Genomic DNA, 18,127 nt, shown 5'->3' with positions numbered 1-18,127 from the left:
CCTGTTGGTTCTGTTTCTCTGGAGAACCCTGACATACATGAGCTGAGAATTTTTCCCAAAGTGAGTCCTTTCTTCAGCTCTTACAAGTGAGTGATTTATGTTCTATAAATTATTCCTTTTACTTATTGCTGATTTGAGGATGACTACAATTCTGGTTCTATTTCAGTTTTATTGATCCATTCACCATCACTTAGTTTTTTTCATTAGAAAGTGGAAACAGGTGGGCTACAAGATCTTTTGCCCTTCAGGGGTCATGATAAAACAATTTTTTGAGAAATTCTCTGATCTAGACCACTTCAAAAGTCTCCTACAACTTTAAAATACCATTATTATGTTAATTTATTGCTTCCATAATTTTTGGGGGGGGACTTCTAGCTTTACGTTTTTGCGCTCAGAAAAGAGAAAATTTAAGCACAATGAGTCAGAAGTAGAGTGAAAGGAGCTATAGATTGTGTTTTAAAATAGCCATTTCAAAAATATAGAGACATTTGGAATTTAAACTTCATATTTCATTTAATAAATTTTTAGCAACTAAAAGAATGCTAGTGTATTAAATATCTACATGTAGTTAAGTTTTTATTTTAACATATAAGAAACCTCAGGCAAATTCAAAAGGAACAGAGATTTTTAATCTCACTCTCTTTGACAATGATTAGTTTGTGGCTCATAGCAATAACAAAAGGAAAAGTGAGGCTGTTATTCTGTGCAGCATAAATATACCCCACCCTGTTGACTTTTTCTGAGCATGGAGGTAGAACCGGGTAAATGGTAGGATACAGATAACACCCCAGTTGCTGTACTTGTACATACAGGAGGGTATGCCCAGTATTTTCTTTCTAGGTTTAGAGGCAAATTAGAAGATCCCAGACATAATACCAAAATAGCACTAAAAAAATAAAAATCCAAGAGAGCATTATACCAGTTATAAGAAGCCATATAAAACTGTTTAGCAATGTACAATCCAAAGTTCATCAAATTGTACACTTGAGAAATATAATCTTTTTGTAATTTTTATTGAACTTAAGAGAAATATAGTTTGTTTCATGATTATTTGCATAAAGTTGCCTACTGTCATTATTTTAAGTTTGAGTCTTTCAAGAGATAAGTGGTACACTTTTTATTCTTTTCTGAAATTTTAATATTTTTACCAATACAAATTTACTTTGGTGTTTTGTTTTCTGTCAACAATTACATGACATATCCAAGTTCTTTCCAGCCTATGAAAATGTTAAGTATTCCCAACATCATGGACTATCCTGTCTTCAATACTTTGTTACCGTCTACTTCTCCAAATTATGGTGTTTACTTAATGCCATAATTTTTCCCTTTTTTAAGGACTACCTGGATCCTCTCCTTTCTTCATTGTGGTAGATAGAATAATATCCATCCCCTCAAAGATGTCTATGTCCTAATCCCTAGAACCTCTGAATGTGTTAGGTTACATAGCAAAGTGGAATTAAGGTTGCAAATGGAATTAATCAACTAATCAGCTGATTTTAAGATAGGGAAGCTATCCTGGATTATCTCGATGGGCTCAATGTAATCACAAGAGACCTTAGAAGTGGAAGAGGAGGGCCGGCCCCATGGCTTGGCGGTTAAGTGCGCGCGCTCTGCTGCTGGCGGCCCGGGTTCAGATCCCGGGCGCACACTGACGCGCCGCTTCTCCGGCCATGCTGAGGCCGAGTCCCACATACGGCAACTGGAAGGATGTGCAACTATGACGTACAACTATCTACTGGGGCTTTGGGGCAAAAAATAAATAAAATTATAAGAAAAAAAAAAGAAGTGGAAGAGGAAATTGGAAGTGAGAACCAGAGAGAGAGAAGCATGATGTAGCTGGCTTTGAAGGTGAAGGAAGGAGGCCATGAGCCAAGGAAATCAAGCAGCCTCTAGAATGCATCCTGCCAACACTTTGATCTTAGCCCAGTGAAATCCATGTAGGACTTCTGATTGCAGAACCGTAAGATAAATTTGTGTTGTTTTAAGCCATTGAGTTTATGTTAACTTGTCACAGCAGCAATAGAAAACTAATACATTTGTTTTGTTTAGTTTTGTTTTTGGGCTTTCTTCTGCAACAGATTCCATTTCCATTGCAATCCTTAGTAACTTCAGGCCAAATCCAAAGATCATAGTATCTATTCATCTCCCCGATTTCTTTCTTTCTGACAGAAGAATTAACTTAATTAATGAAACTACTGAATAATCCTGAAGTCAACAAAGATGCCTATTATTATGAAAGGTATAAAGTTATGCAATTTTTAAAAATTAACTTATAAGCAAGGATATAAGTGAAATACCATTTGCCTATAGTTCTAAAATCTTTCAGTAGCCAATAATTTCTTGAATGCCTATAAAATATTCAGCACAGCACTGTAGATAAGATAAAAATTGGGATGATACATATGGCAAAGTCCTTGGGAATACATAGAAGGCAACTGTGTTGAGCAAATGTCAGCTGAGAGGAGAAGAGGTAGAGATTGAGAGACAAGAAGTGAAAAGTAGATGGAATGGGAGGTAGAGAAAGTTTAATGGATGATTTTTAAAATGGAGAAAAAGTGAAAGATAGAAAACAAAGAGAGGAGGAGAATGTGGCAAAGACAGGGACTCTTGGAAGACTTGCTGTCTTGACCAGAGTAAGTACCCAACAAATATTTATAGAAGAACTGACTTCTGCCCTGTGATTCTTTCTCAGCAGAAAGCCAGGAAAGAGGTTAATGCTATTTAACGTATATCTTAGACCTGATTAAGGTCTAATTAAAATTTTACATTTTATGGAATTTCATTTCATATTACAGAACTTTAATAATTTTGTAATGATTCTCAGTATCTACTGATAAGGAATCTACCCACTCTTCAGAAAGAAATCAGATTCAGAATGTAAACAAATACTTTCAACAATTCTCTCATTCATTATATAAGACTTGGGGCTTGTAACTGAAGAAAAAATAGAACTACTGTATGATCCAGCAATTCCACTTCTGGGAATATATCTAAAGGAAATGAAATCACTATCTTGAAGAGATAATTGTACCCCCATGTTCATTGCAGCTTTATTCACAACAGCCAAAACATGGAAGCAATCTAAGTGTCCACTGAAGGATGAATGGATAAAGAAAATGTGGTATAAATATATACAATAGAATATTATTCAGCCATAAAAAAGGAGGAAAATCCTGTCATTTGTGACAAGATGGATGAATCTTTAGGGCATTATGCTAACTGCAATAAGTCAGACAGATAAAGACAAATACTGTATGATCTCACATATGTGGAATCTAAAAATCTGAACTCATAGAAACATAGGGCAGATTGGTGGTTGCAGGCAGGTGTAGTGGGTTGGATGGGGATAAGTGAAGGCAGTCAAAGAGTACAAACTTCCAGTTATAGGATGAATAAGTCCTGAAGATGTAATGTACAGCATGGTGACTAAAGTTAACAATACTGTATTATATATCTGAAAGTTACTCAGAGAGTAGACCTTAAAATTTCTCACCACATGCACAAAAATTACAGCTATGTGAGGTGATGGATGTGTTAACTAACTTCACTGTGGTAATCATTTTGCAATATATACATATATTAAATTGTTATGTGTACATCTTAAACACATAAAATGTTATAGATCAATAATATTTCAATAAAGCTGGAAAAAAAAAAACCAATACTCATTCTTTTTTTTTTTTTTTAATTTATTTTGTGAGGAAGATTAGCCCTGAGCTAATACCCGTTGCCAATCCTCCTCTTTTTTTGCTGAGGAAGACTGGCCCTGGGCTAACATCTGTGCCCATCTTCCTCTACTTTATATAGTACGCTGCCACAGCACGGCTTGATGAGCTGTGCGTCTGTCCACACCTGGGATCCGAACCTGCAAACCCTGGGCCACCAAAGCAGAGTGGGCAAACTTAACCACTACGCCAGCGGGTCGGCCCCAGGAAACAACCAATACGCATTCTGAGTATTACTTTGTTGTCAGAAATACTGAGTCAGGATTTATTTTATACCAAAGTCAACCCTGATTTATGATTTCTGATTAAGTCAGATTTTAAAATCCTTCTCATCATTGTAGAACATATAGACAATAGTCAGTCCAACATGTCAGAAATCTAACTTTCAGAAAAGTTGTCACCTTTTCTACTCACTCTCTGCCTTTTTTTCAATGCAAGTTATCCAGTAAGCAATGAAGAGTAATCACAGGATGAGAGCTCCGCCATACACCTGAGGGTAACCAGGCCAGAGATCAAGAGGATTGAAGGCCCCAGGAGGAAGGGATCCAGGAAAAAGGAGATCTGATAAGTAATATGACGAACATTTTGAAAGCGTTAAGAGCATCCGGATGGCAAATTACTAAGTGAAACAACAAGGCCAATACCCAAGACAAACAAGTGTTTAGAAAAGAAAATGCCATCATACTTCTCTATTTGGATCTAGAGTAAATAATATTTACATCATCATAATGATATAAACATTCATTATTGGTTTATCAAAAATTATGATGTTACCCAATTGGGAGGATGGAGAAAGTTGAGGGGGGGTTTATAACAGAGCCAAATCTTTATCTATCAAATTGTAAGTCAGCAGATAATGTCTACAGTTGAAAAACAAGAAATGACAGTGTAAGCCCATTATTGAGAAATATGAAGATAAATACTAAAAGAAACAGATATAAAAGCTAAAAATACTAGCCTTAGAGAGAGGGACTTTCAGTATTATTTGATTTTTATTTATGTATATCAGTTTGATAATTATTTATTGTGGTAGGCTGAATAATGCTCCCACTCAAAGATGTTCATGTCCTAAACCCTTGGAACCTGTGAATATGTTACTTCACATGGCAAAAAAAATTGGCAGATGTGATTAACTTAAGTATCTTGAGATCAGGAAATTATCCTGGATTTTCTGGTAAACCCAACGTAATCACAAGAGTCCTTTGAAGAGGGAAGTAGGAGGGCCGAGTCAGAGAGGAGATGTGATGACGGGAGTAGAGGAGGGAGTGATGCGGGTGCTGACTTGGAAGATGGAAGAGGGCGACGAGCCAAGGAGTGTAAGCAGCCTCTAGAAGCTGGAAAAAGCAAAGAACAGGATTCTCCCCTCAAGCCTCCAGCAGTAACACAGCCCTGCCAACTCATGTTAGATTTCTGACCTCTAGAACTGTAAAATAATAAATTTGCTTTTGTTTTAAGCCAGTAAATTTATGGTAATTTGTTTCAGCAACAACAGGAGACTAATATATTTATTTATAAAATAAGACGTAAGAATGTTAAATAAAAAAAGGTAAAACATGCTAAGACATGGGTTATAGAAAACTTACCATCTACTGACGGAAGTAGTTCAAATTGAAGGAATAAATTAATCAGAATTAGAAAGGTATGATAATTTAATACACTTATATGATTATGTGATTAGTTATTATGCACTAGGACGAGGTTAGGTAACTTAAGGCTAGTCATATGTGAGTCAATGCTTAGCCACATTCTAATATTCTTTACCATATATACTTTTCATTATCCCTCCTCCTCTTTAATCTTTCCCATTCCTCTGTGTATCTTCTTTCTTCCTGTCACTGATACACTGTTGGGATAGCTGCCTGGCTCCCAGTCCAGTGATTCTATCATATCCTGGAATGGTCCCTGTATCAGGCAGGGTTCTCTAGAGAACCCGAACCAATTACATATAGAGAGATTTATTTAACTGAATTAGCCAACATGATTGTGGGGGCTGGCAAGTCCAATATCCATAGATTCATTGGGCAGGCTGGAAACTCAGGCAGGAGGATGCTGCAGTCTTGAGTTTGAAGTCTGTAGGGCAGGCCAGCAGGCTGGAAACTTAGCAGGAGTTGACACTGCAGACTTGAGACAGAATTTCCTGTTTTCCAGGAAACCTCAGTTTTTGCTCTTAAGGCTTCCAACTGATTAGATGAAGCCCACCCACATTATTAACAGTAATCTCTTTTACTTAAAATGAACTCGTTGTAGATGTTAACCACATCTACAAAATGCCTTCACAGCAACACCTAGATTAGACTTTAATTAAATAACTGGTTACTGTAAACTAGCCAAGTTGACACATAAAATTAACCATCAGAGCCCTCAATTCTTGAGGGGTAGGTGGCAGGCACCATGTTTGTGCTCTGTGACTCTGCTCACAGATGGCTGGTTCAAGAGTGGACCCATGACTCCCACCAGACCATTCAGAGGCCTTACCCAGGACTTACTAAGAAAACTGCAAAAAACAACATCTAGCCCTCTCTGGCTTGGTGAGAGCCATGAAGTATGAGGATTGGAAGAGATCACTGGTCATGTGAACAGTCCGTCATTTGGTGCTGGAAGAGACTGAAGTCAACCTATGAAAAGAAACAGACAAGATTTGGATAAAGAGTCTTGGTTCCAATTATCAGTGAGTTCCAGATGCACGCCAGTATTTTTAGTGGTTGAATTTTTTTCAACTCTATGATCTACTCTCTTATCATTCCCTTTTTTCCTAAGCTGGAGTGAGCTAGATTTCTGTCAGATGCAACCAAGAGTCTTGACTAGGACAGAGGGTCTGATATCACTGGGCTGTTTACAAATGTCCATGTTTCCCTCTTCTCTGGGCATGTGGTGGGGTTAACTGCCTTTAATAGGCATGACTATATGACTTGCTTTGTCAATGAATCATCAGTGGAAGAGTGTTACTGTAAGAGCCAGTGTAAGATTTGCCAGGTTCTTTGCGCCTGCAGTGATTGTGGAAACACATCATCTGCTGTATCCAACAGCTGAGTCCTAAGTGACAGTGAGGAGCCAAGAATCCCGACAGACTGGCACTATACATGTAGCATGAGCAAACAATAAACTTTTGTCATGTGGAGCCATTAAGATTTTGAAGTTTTCCGTGACTGCAGTATGACCTAGCTTATTTTGATTAACACAGAGGGCACTTACCTTCATAATTTTTCCCATGAGTCATTCATTTAAAAAGTTGATATTGATCTAAGATAGGGCTATTAACAGTACACAAAATAGATATAATTCCTGCCTTACCTAGTGAATAAGAAAGACAAACAAGCAATTCCAATATAGTGTGGTATGTGTCAAGAAAAGTACAGGGCACAAAGGAAGCACATGCCTACGTAGTCAGGGAAGGTGTGGAAAGGCTTCCTGGATGAAGTGCTATCTAGGTTGTGATGTGAAAGATGAGTAGGAAGTAGTGATGAGTAGTTGTGATGTGAAAGTTGTGATGTGAAAGATGAGTGAAGGGAGAGTAGGAGGTTGGAGGGGGAGAGGTGGAGAGATTTTCTCCAGGCACAAGAAACAGCAGGGTTAAGAACACAGAGAGAGGTGGTATTGCACTTTACACATTAACCCCCTCCCACCCCACCTTCTATTTTTTCTAGGCTGAATTGGGATCACAACATATCCACTGATAAAAATGTGAAGCTGTTATGTATTGGTGTTAATTGTCAACTAACAGCTTAACTTCAGAGTAATACAATCTTTGTACAACTGTGTTTGTGCAATTATTTGAATATTTTACTGCATTTGAACTTAATATTTTATAAAAATTAATGAAAAAATGAAAGTGCTGCTGTTAATAACAGTATAGTTGAGAAAAAGGCCAAAAAATCATTAGATTTGCCTAAAGTTGTGAATCTTTAGCCTAAATCAGGTGTTTATTGGACTTGAAGTTGATTGCCCGTGAGTTCAAATGTGAAAGAAAAGAACTATATTAAAGCACATTTAGGAAATACTGGAAATTTATCCTTGACAACTGCGTCTAAAACATAAATTCAATGACAAAGGAAAGGGAGAGGTTGTTAAAATTATAGATTGATAATTACCATCCATAAATATTCTAATGATTCAAACACAGAAAGAACATGGTATCAATGGGAATAGAGATGCAGCTGCTAAAGAATCTGTGATTAAGAGAAAGCTGGAATTCAAATTTCTGTCAGTAATTTTTCAAAGTTTATAAAATATTAACAAAAATGGCATCAATACTTTGCAAGATCTACATCAACTTCTTTCCAACATGAAAATAAATTTAATCTACTAGATATTACCACAAATGAGTGACAATTAGAATGTGAGTTATCATATTTAATATTTTAAATATATGTGTATACCTAGGGCAGGGGTTAAAAACTAAAAGCTTTATACAATAATTGGGAATTTTATAATCTTTATATTATAATCTTAAAAAACTGGTATAGTATGTCTTAGCTTTTGTTCATTTAACTTTCATACATTTTAATCGGAGTGCAGTGCATACAAAAGCAGGCAACTACTTACAATCTTGGAGCTACATCTGTGTAGGTGTACGTGTAGTGAGGGAAACGGTAAGTGACTAGAGATGAGACTATAGAGATAAGCAGACATTAGATTGTGTAAGGCTGTATAAGATACACAAAGGAATTCAGGCTATCCTGAGATTAATGGAAGTACTGAGGAGTTAAGGCAGAGGAGTTACAGTAGTCCCCCTTATCCACGGTTTCACTTTCCGCGGTTGCAGTTACCCACGGTCAACCGCAGTCAGAAAATACAGTATAATTAGATATTTTGAGAGAGAGACCACATTCACATAACTTTTATTATAGTATATTGTTATATTTGTTCTATTTTATTATTGTTGTTGTTAATCTTTTACTGTGCCTAATTTATAAATTAAACTTTATCATGGGTAGGTATGTATACGAAAAGTACAAATAGGGTTCAGTTCAGGCATCTACCAGGGGTTTTGGAGTGTATCCCCAACGGGGGTACAGTAGGCGGGCTACTGTACATGATCCTATTTGCCTTCAGAAGATCATGATGGTTGCAGTGTGAAGAGTGGTTTTAGGGAAGGAAAAGAGTGAACCTATTGAATCTGTACTCTAGTAATAGTAAGCACGTAATAATGGCTTGGATTAGGGAAGTGGCAGTAGAAATAGGGTGGGATGGGTGATTTTGAAATATATGAAGAAGGAAGGTTTAACATAGCCTGGTTATAGAGTGGATGTTGAGGAAGAAGAGGGAAAATTCAAAGTAAACATTTAGGTTTCTGGCTTTGGGCATTTGGGCGGCTGATGGCATCGGTTCAGTTTGGACACTCTGTGTGTGAGTTGGGTTCCTATAAAACACCCAAGAGATATCAAGTAGTGAATTGAATATATGAGTTTCAAGCTTAGGAGTGAGCTCACGGCTAGAAGTCATCAACATATAGAAAGTAAAACCATGGGCATAGATGAGATCATCCAAGAAGAATGTGTAGACTAGACTAGAGTGATAAGAGCCTTAGGAGGGCCGGCCCCATGGCTTAGTGGTTTAAGTGCGCGTGCTCCGCTGCTGGCAGCCGGGGTTCGGATCCCAGGCGCACACTGACGCGCTGCTTCTCCTGCCACGCTGAGGCCGCGTCCCACATACAGCAACTAGAAGGATGTGCAGCTATGACATACAACTATCTACTGGGGCTTTGGAGGAAAATAAATAAATAAAATTATTAAAAAAAAAGAGCCTTAGGATTCCTTGGAATGGCAATATTTAAGCAAAGATAGAAGTGTCCAAAGGGCAATGATGAGCGTCCAGAAAGGAAACAACCAGTGATGTGTGGTATTACAGAAGCTAAGGGAAGAGACTGTTTCAAAAAGGAAGGAATAGTCAACAACTTCAAATGCTGTTGAAATATTAAAAACTAAGAGATATCATATAATAGGGATGACATTGGTGACTTTATCAAGAGTAGTTTCACAGCAGTGTTGGGAATGAAAGCCTGATTACAAATGATTAAGGAACTTGGAGGTGAGGAAGTGGAGATAGCAAGCACACAAAATTTTCTCAAAAATTTTCTTTAGTGAAAGGAAGGAGAATTTGAGTAGAAGCTAGAGGAAGGGAGGATATGTATGAGGGAGACACTTTAAACAAACAAGAATGCTAATGGCAAGGAACCACCAGAGTGAGAGGTTGAAGATACAACAAAAAGAGAATAATTGATGGAGCAAGCTCCTCAAGTACACAGGAGTTGAGAGCCAGAATACAGTCGGGATGATGGCTCTCTATTGGAAAAAGAATAAAGAAGGAAGGCATGGGTATAGTTCAGAAGTTGCAGGTGTTATTATAATAACTAACATGCACTATCTCATGTAATTTTTAATTCTTATAATAAACTATACAGTATAAGTACTTAAAAAGAGAGTAATAGAACTTGTTCAAGTGTCCTGCTTATTAACACTATTTTCTCTGACCCCCAAGTCTCAAACCACCTAGATTTATGGGACCTACCCAGACATTCCTTCTTTTGTAAGGTGCCTGGTACAATTTCTGAAATACAGTAAATATTCAATAAACGCTAATTTAATTCCCTTTCCTTGGACTCAAATAGTCAGCCACTTCACTACTGAGGGCATCTAATTCTTCCTTCTGGCTTCTCAGATCTGTACCTTCTGGTCTAATCCTCTCTACCTACCAGATCCCTCCTGACTTTATAAATACCTTCTGTTCTGGACTATCCATACCTCTACCCTTTTCCAGGACAAATCAATTCATTTATGATAGCATGATTCATTTTAATGAAGTATACTGAAGACTAAATTCGTATTCTGCATGGAGATATGAAGGTATTCTGGTGTATGTGTATACACACACACACACAAGAATAAAGGAGCTACTAGAAATTGATGCTGGGTAAGTGGTAATTCCTCTGAAAAATAATACAACTTATAAAACTGAACAAAACTAAAATGGGTATCAATTTTCAGTGACGAATGCAGACCAACGGCCTATTTTCACAGACTTTGTAAAAATGTATCAAAAAGCCCTTAAAAATATCAAACTGGGGGGCCTGGCCAGGTGGCCTAGTGGTTAAGTTTGCACACTCCTCTTCGGCAGCCCTGGGTTCGCAGGTTCAGATCCCAGGTGCAGATCCACACACTGCTTATCAAGCCATGCTGTGGCAGGCGTCCCACATATAAAGTAGAGGAAGATGGGCACGGATGTTAGCCTAGGGCCAATCTTCCTCAGCAAAAAGAGGATTGGCAACAGACGTTAGCTCAGGGCTAATCTTCCTCACACACACACAAAAAAATCAAACTGGGTTCTTCCCTTCCTAGTGATGAAAATGCACAATTTTATTTATAGTTAACAAGTATAAAAACTTGTTCAAGGTTGAAAGACTAGGAAGAAACCTTTAGAGAAGTAGGGAAATTAAATTGAACCAAGCATATCTCTTACCTCATTCAAGGGAAATATTTCTTTTATTTATATATATACACACACACATATATTTTTTTTGCTGAGGAAGATTTGCCCTAAGCTAACATCTGTTGCCAATCTCCTCCTTTTTCGCTTGAGGAAGATTAGCCCTGAGCTAACATCTGTGCCAATCTTCCTCTACTTTGTATGTGGGTTGCTGCCACAGCATGGCTGCTGTGTGGTGTAGGTCCATGCCCGGGATCTGAACCCATGAACCCAGGCTGCTGAAGCGGAGCACGCTGAACTTAACCACTACACCACAGGGCCAGCCCTCAAGGGAAATATTTCTTCTGGAAAAATCAATCCAAGCAGACAATGGCTTCTAAAAAATGAATGCTTGATTACCTAACAATAGGAATCAATTTTGGAGCTAGTTCAGTGATAGGAGGGCAATGTAAAATACATTATCCCATGTACTTTAATTATGTCTTAAATAAAAGAATATAAAAATATTACACAGCTGCAAATCCAAAACTTTATTTAATAAGTATATTATTAACATTTGTCTTAATATATCAGAAAAGATTAAAAGAAACAATATAAAAATATTTTCAGCTATACCAATTCAGGGCTTCCATGACAAAAGAAGGCCGAGGATTCCACCATTATTGACAAACATTTTTTCTACATAGAAAATGTTTATATCTAATACAATTTTACCTAACTTAACCCTGGGCAAAGTGAATGCTGTAATTAGACAACAGACTTATTCATTTAACACTTACATGTACTTGCCATGTGCCAGATACTGTTCTAAGCACTCTGCAGATATTAACTCATTTAATCTTAAAATCGTGTAACAGAATATGGTAAAAAATAATAAAAAAATTAAAATTGCTATATGTCTCTCCATCTTTCCATCCTACCCCATCATGTGCAGTCAGTAAAAGGACAGCCAAAGTCCAGTGACAAGATATTTAACTTGGACTCATAAGATTGAGCTTCTCGCTCTATTTAGGGTTCTGTGTGACCTGTATGAGTTACTGAAACCAGAACTTCCCAAACCTGACTGATGATCAGAATTCAAAGGAGTGTGTTATAATTACAAATGTAACTATTTATATTTGTTATATTTTTATATTTATATAACTATATATATAAGGCTTCATCCACGACTTTCTAATTGACTTTGTTTAGAGTGGGACTTGAGAATCTGCATTTCCTTTAAAGATATACAGGTGATTCTGATGAGCAGCAACACTTGGGAACCATTGATCTAGTAGTCTTATCCTCTAATTGCCTGACAGAAAAAGTATGGAAATATGTGGTCCACAGGATGGACATGAAGGGGAAGATGATAAAGGCCTAAACTGTCAGACCTCCATTCTTTATACATTTTCACTATAATGGCCACAACCAAAGGGTCATCTAGAAGATCTAATTCCAAACAGAAACATTAGGAAATGTATCATACAAGTGACTGTCACCTTTAGCACCTACCCCTCCAAGGCCTGAGGTTAATAAAAGTGAAGCAGGAAACTGAGGCAATGGTCTCACTAATTTAGATTATAAAACAAACCAAAACAAATGATCTTTACCTGAATGTGCAGAAAATGCACACACGCACGCACCTAAGTTTTCGAGGTGATGATGTGGATCTTTTTCCCTTAAAGTAGTCAAATAGTCATCATAATATACTTTTTATTTTCACACCTAAAATATTCTGAGTACTCATGCCTGACACCATGAACGATACAAAGATGAATAAAGCAAAGTGCCTGTCTTCAGGGCGGTAAAGACACAGCCATAAACATAATTGTAGTTTAAGTTTTAAAAACTTGTTTGGCTGAATTTTAGAGATTCTGCAGGCAATCAATCATAAGCCAGAAATGCCCATATTATAAATATTATAAATATGTTCTGGCATAATTGTCACATCAAGCTAGTAACCACGGGATAAAGTACTAGAAGGAAAAGCACATTTGATTGAGAGTCTCAAGATGAATCCTGAGTTTGAGTTTGACTCTGCTACTTGACAATTTGTACCAAGTCTTTAAGCTCTGAGGCAAGTCTTTAAGCCCTCTGAGTTCATATTTTTGAACATCTCATTTCTCACAAAGTTGTTGTGAAAAAAAAATGAAATAATACAAATTTTAAGGTGTCATGAGTATTATAGACAATGCTTATAACTCTACTACTAATAAAACATGTATTTTGAGTTGTTTTTCCACCAATAGTGACAAATTGCCAATAACCAACTACTTTCTAATCTGGCCCCCAATACACCTAGGAGGCTTTTGTTGTTAACAGTTGTTACTATATATATATAGTTAATGTACATTTATATTTTTATAAATTGGTATATAAAAAGCATGTGTATAAACATAAATATGCCCATTATATAGCCACGAATGTATTTAAATGTATGTATTTATATATGCATACACCTTTCAAAAGAGAAATACCGAAGCCACCAATCTAATGGGCAAAATTTCATCTACCTTAGGGATAGACAATGGAAAAAACCTCACAGGATTATATGTTTTATTTTGTGTTTCTGATTAAACAATGATGAGAATGACAGAAGATTCACAGGAATGGTCACCTTTATGTTTCAGACAAACATGTAACTGCATGTAAAATTCTTACTATTCTACAGAGACATGAGTAATGCTTTTAACAGAAAATTCCAGTTAAATGAATGCAGTAGACTAATCATTAACTCTAAAACATGATTCTGACCAAAGCATACCTACCTTATACTTCCCCTACAAGCATCTATTAGCTATAAGTAGCAGCGAACGTAAGAATTGTAGTTACTAGAACTTCTCTCTTTGTACTTTTTACTCATACTATATTTGTTAATACATAAGGTTTGATCAGAAATAATAAAAATTAAACATACAAGTCAAGAAATCTAAGTGTATTTTAAAGCAGAATCCTTCACGTTCTTTGAGTTGCCCAGGCAGCAAATTTAGGAATGCTCATGAGTTCTACTGGGTATTAGTGCTAATTATTAATAATATGTACTTACAATTATGTCCTTTCATCCAAGTACCTGGAAGAGCTTTAAAGGATTAATTTATTATTTCTTACAATAGCTCTGTGGGGCAGGCTGGTAAAGTTATTATCTTTATTTTACAGTCAAAGAAACTGGGGCATAGAGAGGTTGTGACTTTGCTAGGGTCATACAGTGAATAAAGAACAAAAAAGGGACTCAAGATCATTGTTCTCATTTCTAGTTCATATATTATTTATTATATGGTTGTTTAATACACCTAAATGTATTTCTAGTCTAGGAAAATTGAGAATAATGTATTTGAATAATCTAAGAACTAAAGGTAAGTGGGAGTTCCTCATTTTTTGTGTTCAAAAATGCTGCCATACAGGAAGATAGAATAAAAACTAATAATTAGTCTTTGGTTTGCAGCTGTAGCTATTATTTATAGGGCTTTTGCTATTTGTGGCTTTCTGAAGCCTGTACTCAAAATGATCCACCCTATTTCTGACTGCTTTAAGTGAGGTTGGCATAGCTGTGAACAATCTAGAAGCAGATGAGACAGGCTGACTAAAGAACTTGAGGTTGTCTTTGTGTTCCCATTGCTCACTTTTCTTGAAGTCATCCAACTCCTAGTTCTCCTTTCAACAGATATTTGTGCAACCTATCAATCCTCAATCCTTCGTCTGTGGCCAGTTTAAACTAAGCTATCTATTGTCAATGATTAAATAAATCTTTTAATTAAAATAACATAATAATATTTCATTTTACAAGTTTATGATGCTATACTAGTTACCATTGTCACATTCAGTTTCTTGTAAGCTTGACCTTTATGGCCCTTAGAAGACCATCAGCATTTGAGTATTAGCCTGTGGATCGGCATATATCACTACATGAGGATTTCTAATTTAATATTTCAGCAATTTTCCCAAGAAAAGGCAGGGGGAAAGGAGAAGTGGTTTTGAAACTGTGCTCAATGAAGTGAGACTGCAGTTGGCTTGGATGCGGTAATACAAGCCTGTGGTGTTCTAACTTCAGCCCAGATCCTCCCCAAAGCTCTAGATCCATAAGCAACTGCCATTAGACAGCACCACTGGTACTTCAAACTCACCAGGTCCAAAATGGCCCTCATTTTCTGCACCCCCTCCCCCATCCCATCCCAACCCTTCCTTATAGCATTTGGTAAAATACACCTTTATCCTCCCCCCAAAACAAAACAAAGCATCATTATTGCCATTCTATTCTCTTACCCAGCACCTGTTCCCAGCAATCAATTATCACAATGTTAATTTGGCATCCTGAATATTTTAGGAATCCATCTTCTTTGGATGCCCACTGCCACTCACATAATGGTCCTTATCCTTTTCCTTTTTGCTTTGTCTATAAGCTCGCTGAGGCCCTGCTCCTCCCCTCAACTAATCTGTCGTCCAGCAACAGCTTAAATAGCAAATCTGTCCAGGGTCATTCCTCTATTCATTGCCCAACCAATGCATGAAAGATAGTTTCTTTCTATCCAGATTCATCTTTTTCAGCAACCCAGTCTTGAAATTTTAAGTCCTGTACTTACTACTCAGAATTCCCAGCACACATTATTTGTCCCTGTGCTGCATGTCCTTTTTGTTAGGGTCTGGATTTGCCATCCCACCTATTTTTGTGCTGGAAAAACCCCTAATTTATCTTTAAAATCTAACGCAGAGTTAGTCAAGTCATCCATTCTTTCCTCCGTATACCTTACTATACCCTACTTCTAATCACTATTATTTGCTTTCACGTCTGTCCATTAGACTGGGCATTTCTTGAATGGGTTGTGCCAAGCACGGAGTTAGTACTCAATTGGGGGGGGGGGAGATAAGGGAATAAATAAATGTCAAGAAATAAGACTGCAGCTGCTAACGGATGGTAGGCAAACGATCTATTTCGAACCTGTGGAAAGATTTAAATAAAGCAACCGATTTAGTGGAACTACTTCTATTTTAAAGTACCAAATCACGGGATGGGGCCACAGGATGATTTCAGCGCCATACCAGACACCAGACCTGCAGTGTCCGAGGGCGCTGAGCCCCCTCAGAAAAGGATCCCAGACCATCCGCGGAGACGAGCTCTACAGGGATCAGCGGTTAGAAATGAGGCCCAGGGTAGCCACCGAGACCCTCTAGCCAGGGCGGGCCACTGACCCATCTCCAAGGATTCGGTCCGCGACGAGCCACGTCGCCGACGCCGCTCTGGAGAACCCTGGCGACAGGACGGAGCGGGCCCCATCCTAGGACGCCTCGGGAGAAGGGGCTACCCCCTGGAAGCAAGATGGCGGCCTCTGCTCTCCCCTCCTTCTCCCAGGAACCCCCTCCGGGTCCCCAGAAGAGAAACAAGGTCGTCGCGGCGCCGACGCCGAGATCCGGGAATCTCCGCGAGGCCCGCGGCCACTCCCAAGCCCCCGGGAAGTGACTACACCTCGCCAGGAGCAGAGAGCCAGGGGTGGGGCCACCCGAAAGGCAGCGCAGCCCGCCCTCAGCACGCAGAGGGTGGAAGCCAGATAGCCCACAGCCTCCCAGCCATTGTTCTCCAGACCCGGCCCCCAACACCCTCCTCTCCGCCGGCACACAGGAAGTTGCTCCCCAGCGGGCCCCGCCCCGTTCCCCGGCGCCCCGGAAGTGATCTGCGGCGGCTGCTGCAGAGCGGTCAGGAGGAGGGTGTATCTCCCGAGAGCTGAGCGTCCGAAGTTCTCCTCCTCCTCCTGCCGCCGAGCCTCCGCCGCCACCCGTCGGACTCCTCCTTCTGCCGGTCCCGGCGCGGAGCCGCCCAGACGACAAGGGCGGAGCACTCTCCGGTGGGAACTAGCTCAGCCGCGGCTTGCGGAGCCCGCGGGGCGGCAGACCGGCTTGCGGTGCAGGTGAGTGATGCCCGCCCGGGCTGCCCCGGGAGGGGTCGGGGCTGCCGGGGCGGCGGCGGGGGTGTGTCCGGGCGGCGGCGGGCCGAGGCCCAGGCACAGGGCCCGGACGCCGAGATTGCACATCCTGCGTTCTGGCCGGGGACGAGCTGCGGGACGAGCCCGGGCTGGAATCCGGGGCGCCGTGTTCGCCGCTGTCGGGCGTGTGCACTGCCGAGAGCAGGCGGCGGCGGCGAGGTCCCCCAGCCGGGCACTCCCTCGAGTTGGCCTCGTCGGAAGGTCACTTCGCATCTCTGGCCCGCCGCGCCGAGGTCCCGCTTGGGCGGTGCCCGCGACCTGGGGGAACCCGTCGCCGCAGTCCCGGCGCCTCACTCCGCCCCTCTCCCCTTCTTCCCTTTCCTCCAATCCTTGCCTGTACTAGAGCAGTTGCTTTTTAAGCATCTCCTCCAGGGTTTTGTGCCAGTTAAAGGAATGGTTTTTTCAGACTGAAGTCATTAGAAGCTCCACACTAAACTGAATAGCCGGGCCTATGCTCTTGCACAGGTTTAGCCCATATTCGGATAATCCAGCCTCTAAAACGAGGAAGAGAATATAGATATTTCGAGTGAGGAGGTGTTTGCTCCGTGGTTCGTTCCTGAAGGTTTTCCAGAAGTGGAAGATGTGATTCGTATGCTTTAGCCTGGGTATATGTAAGTGGGCGGGGGTGATGGCGCAGAGAGGGGGCAGTGTTGTTGCAAGGTTTAGGGAAAATTAGGGAGTTAACTGGCCTTTGCTGGAAACCTGAATGTCCGGACTTGTGAGAGCTCATCCCAGTGTCATTGAGATTGTGTGAGAACTCCATTGCCACGCCCTAAGTGTCAAGCTGAAAAGCACCTAATTTACAAATTGTGGTTGGCGTGTGTGTGGGAAACCTTTATAAATAAAACATGTGTCATAAGTTCATTCTCGTCCTGAAAGTAAATTACAACTTTAATCATGTTTCAAAAATTGGATAACAAATTTCGTTAGTAAACTCATAGCCGAAGACATTCCTTTTAGCTTATTTTTATTAATGTATTTAAATGTATCTTATTAGTTTGTTTTTCTGTCTCCATTAAAACAATA

The 18,127-nt window shown here is 39.6% G+C and overlaps 1 protein-coding gene across 1 annotated transcript in view; it reads left to right on the top strand.

The window, feature by feature from the left end:
• Positions 1 to 16,804: 16,804 nt before the first annotated feature.
• Positions 16,805 to 18,127, top strand: part of RALA (RAS like proto-oncogene A) — an 82,627-nt gene continuing 81,304 nt past the window's right edge. The window contains exon 1 of the mRNA XM_058570647.1: positions 16,805 to 17,026. The gene's annotated coding sequence lies outside the window, so the exon portion shown is untranslated. The remainder of the gene's footprint in view (positions 17,027 to 18,127) is intronic.

Source organism: Diceros bicornis, chromosome 3 (assembly GCF_020826845.1).
Source record: "Diceros bicornis minor isolate mBicDic1 chromosome 3, mDicBic1.mat.cur, whole genome shotgun sequence".
In the NCBI taxonomy this organism is placed as follows: domain Eukaryota; kingdom Metazoa; phylum Chordata; class Mammalia; order Perissodactyla; family Rhinocerotidae; genus Diceros; species Diceros bicornis.
This window is presented reverse-complemented; position numbering and strand designations above follow the sequence as displayed.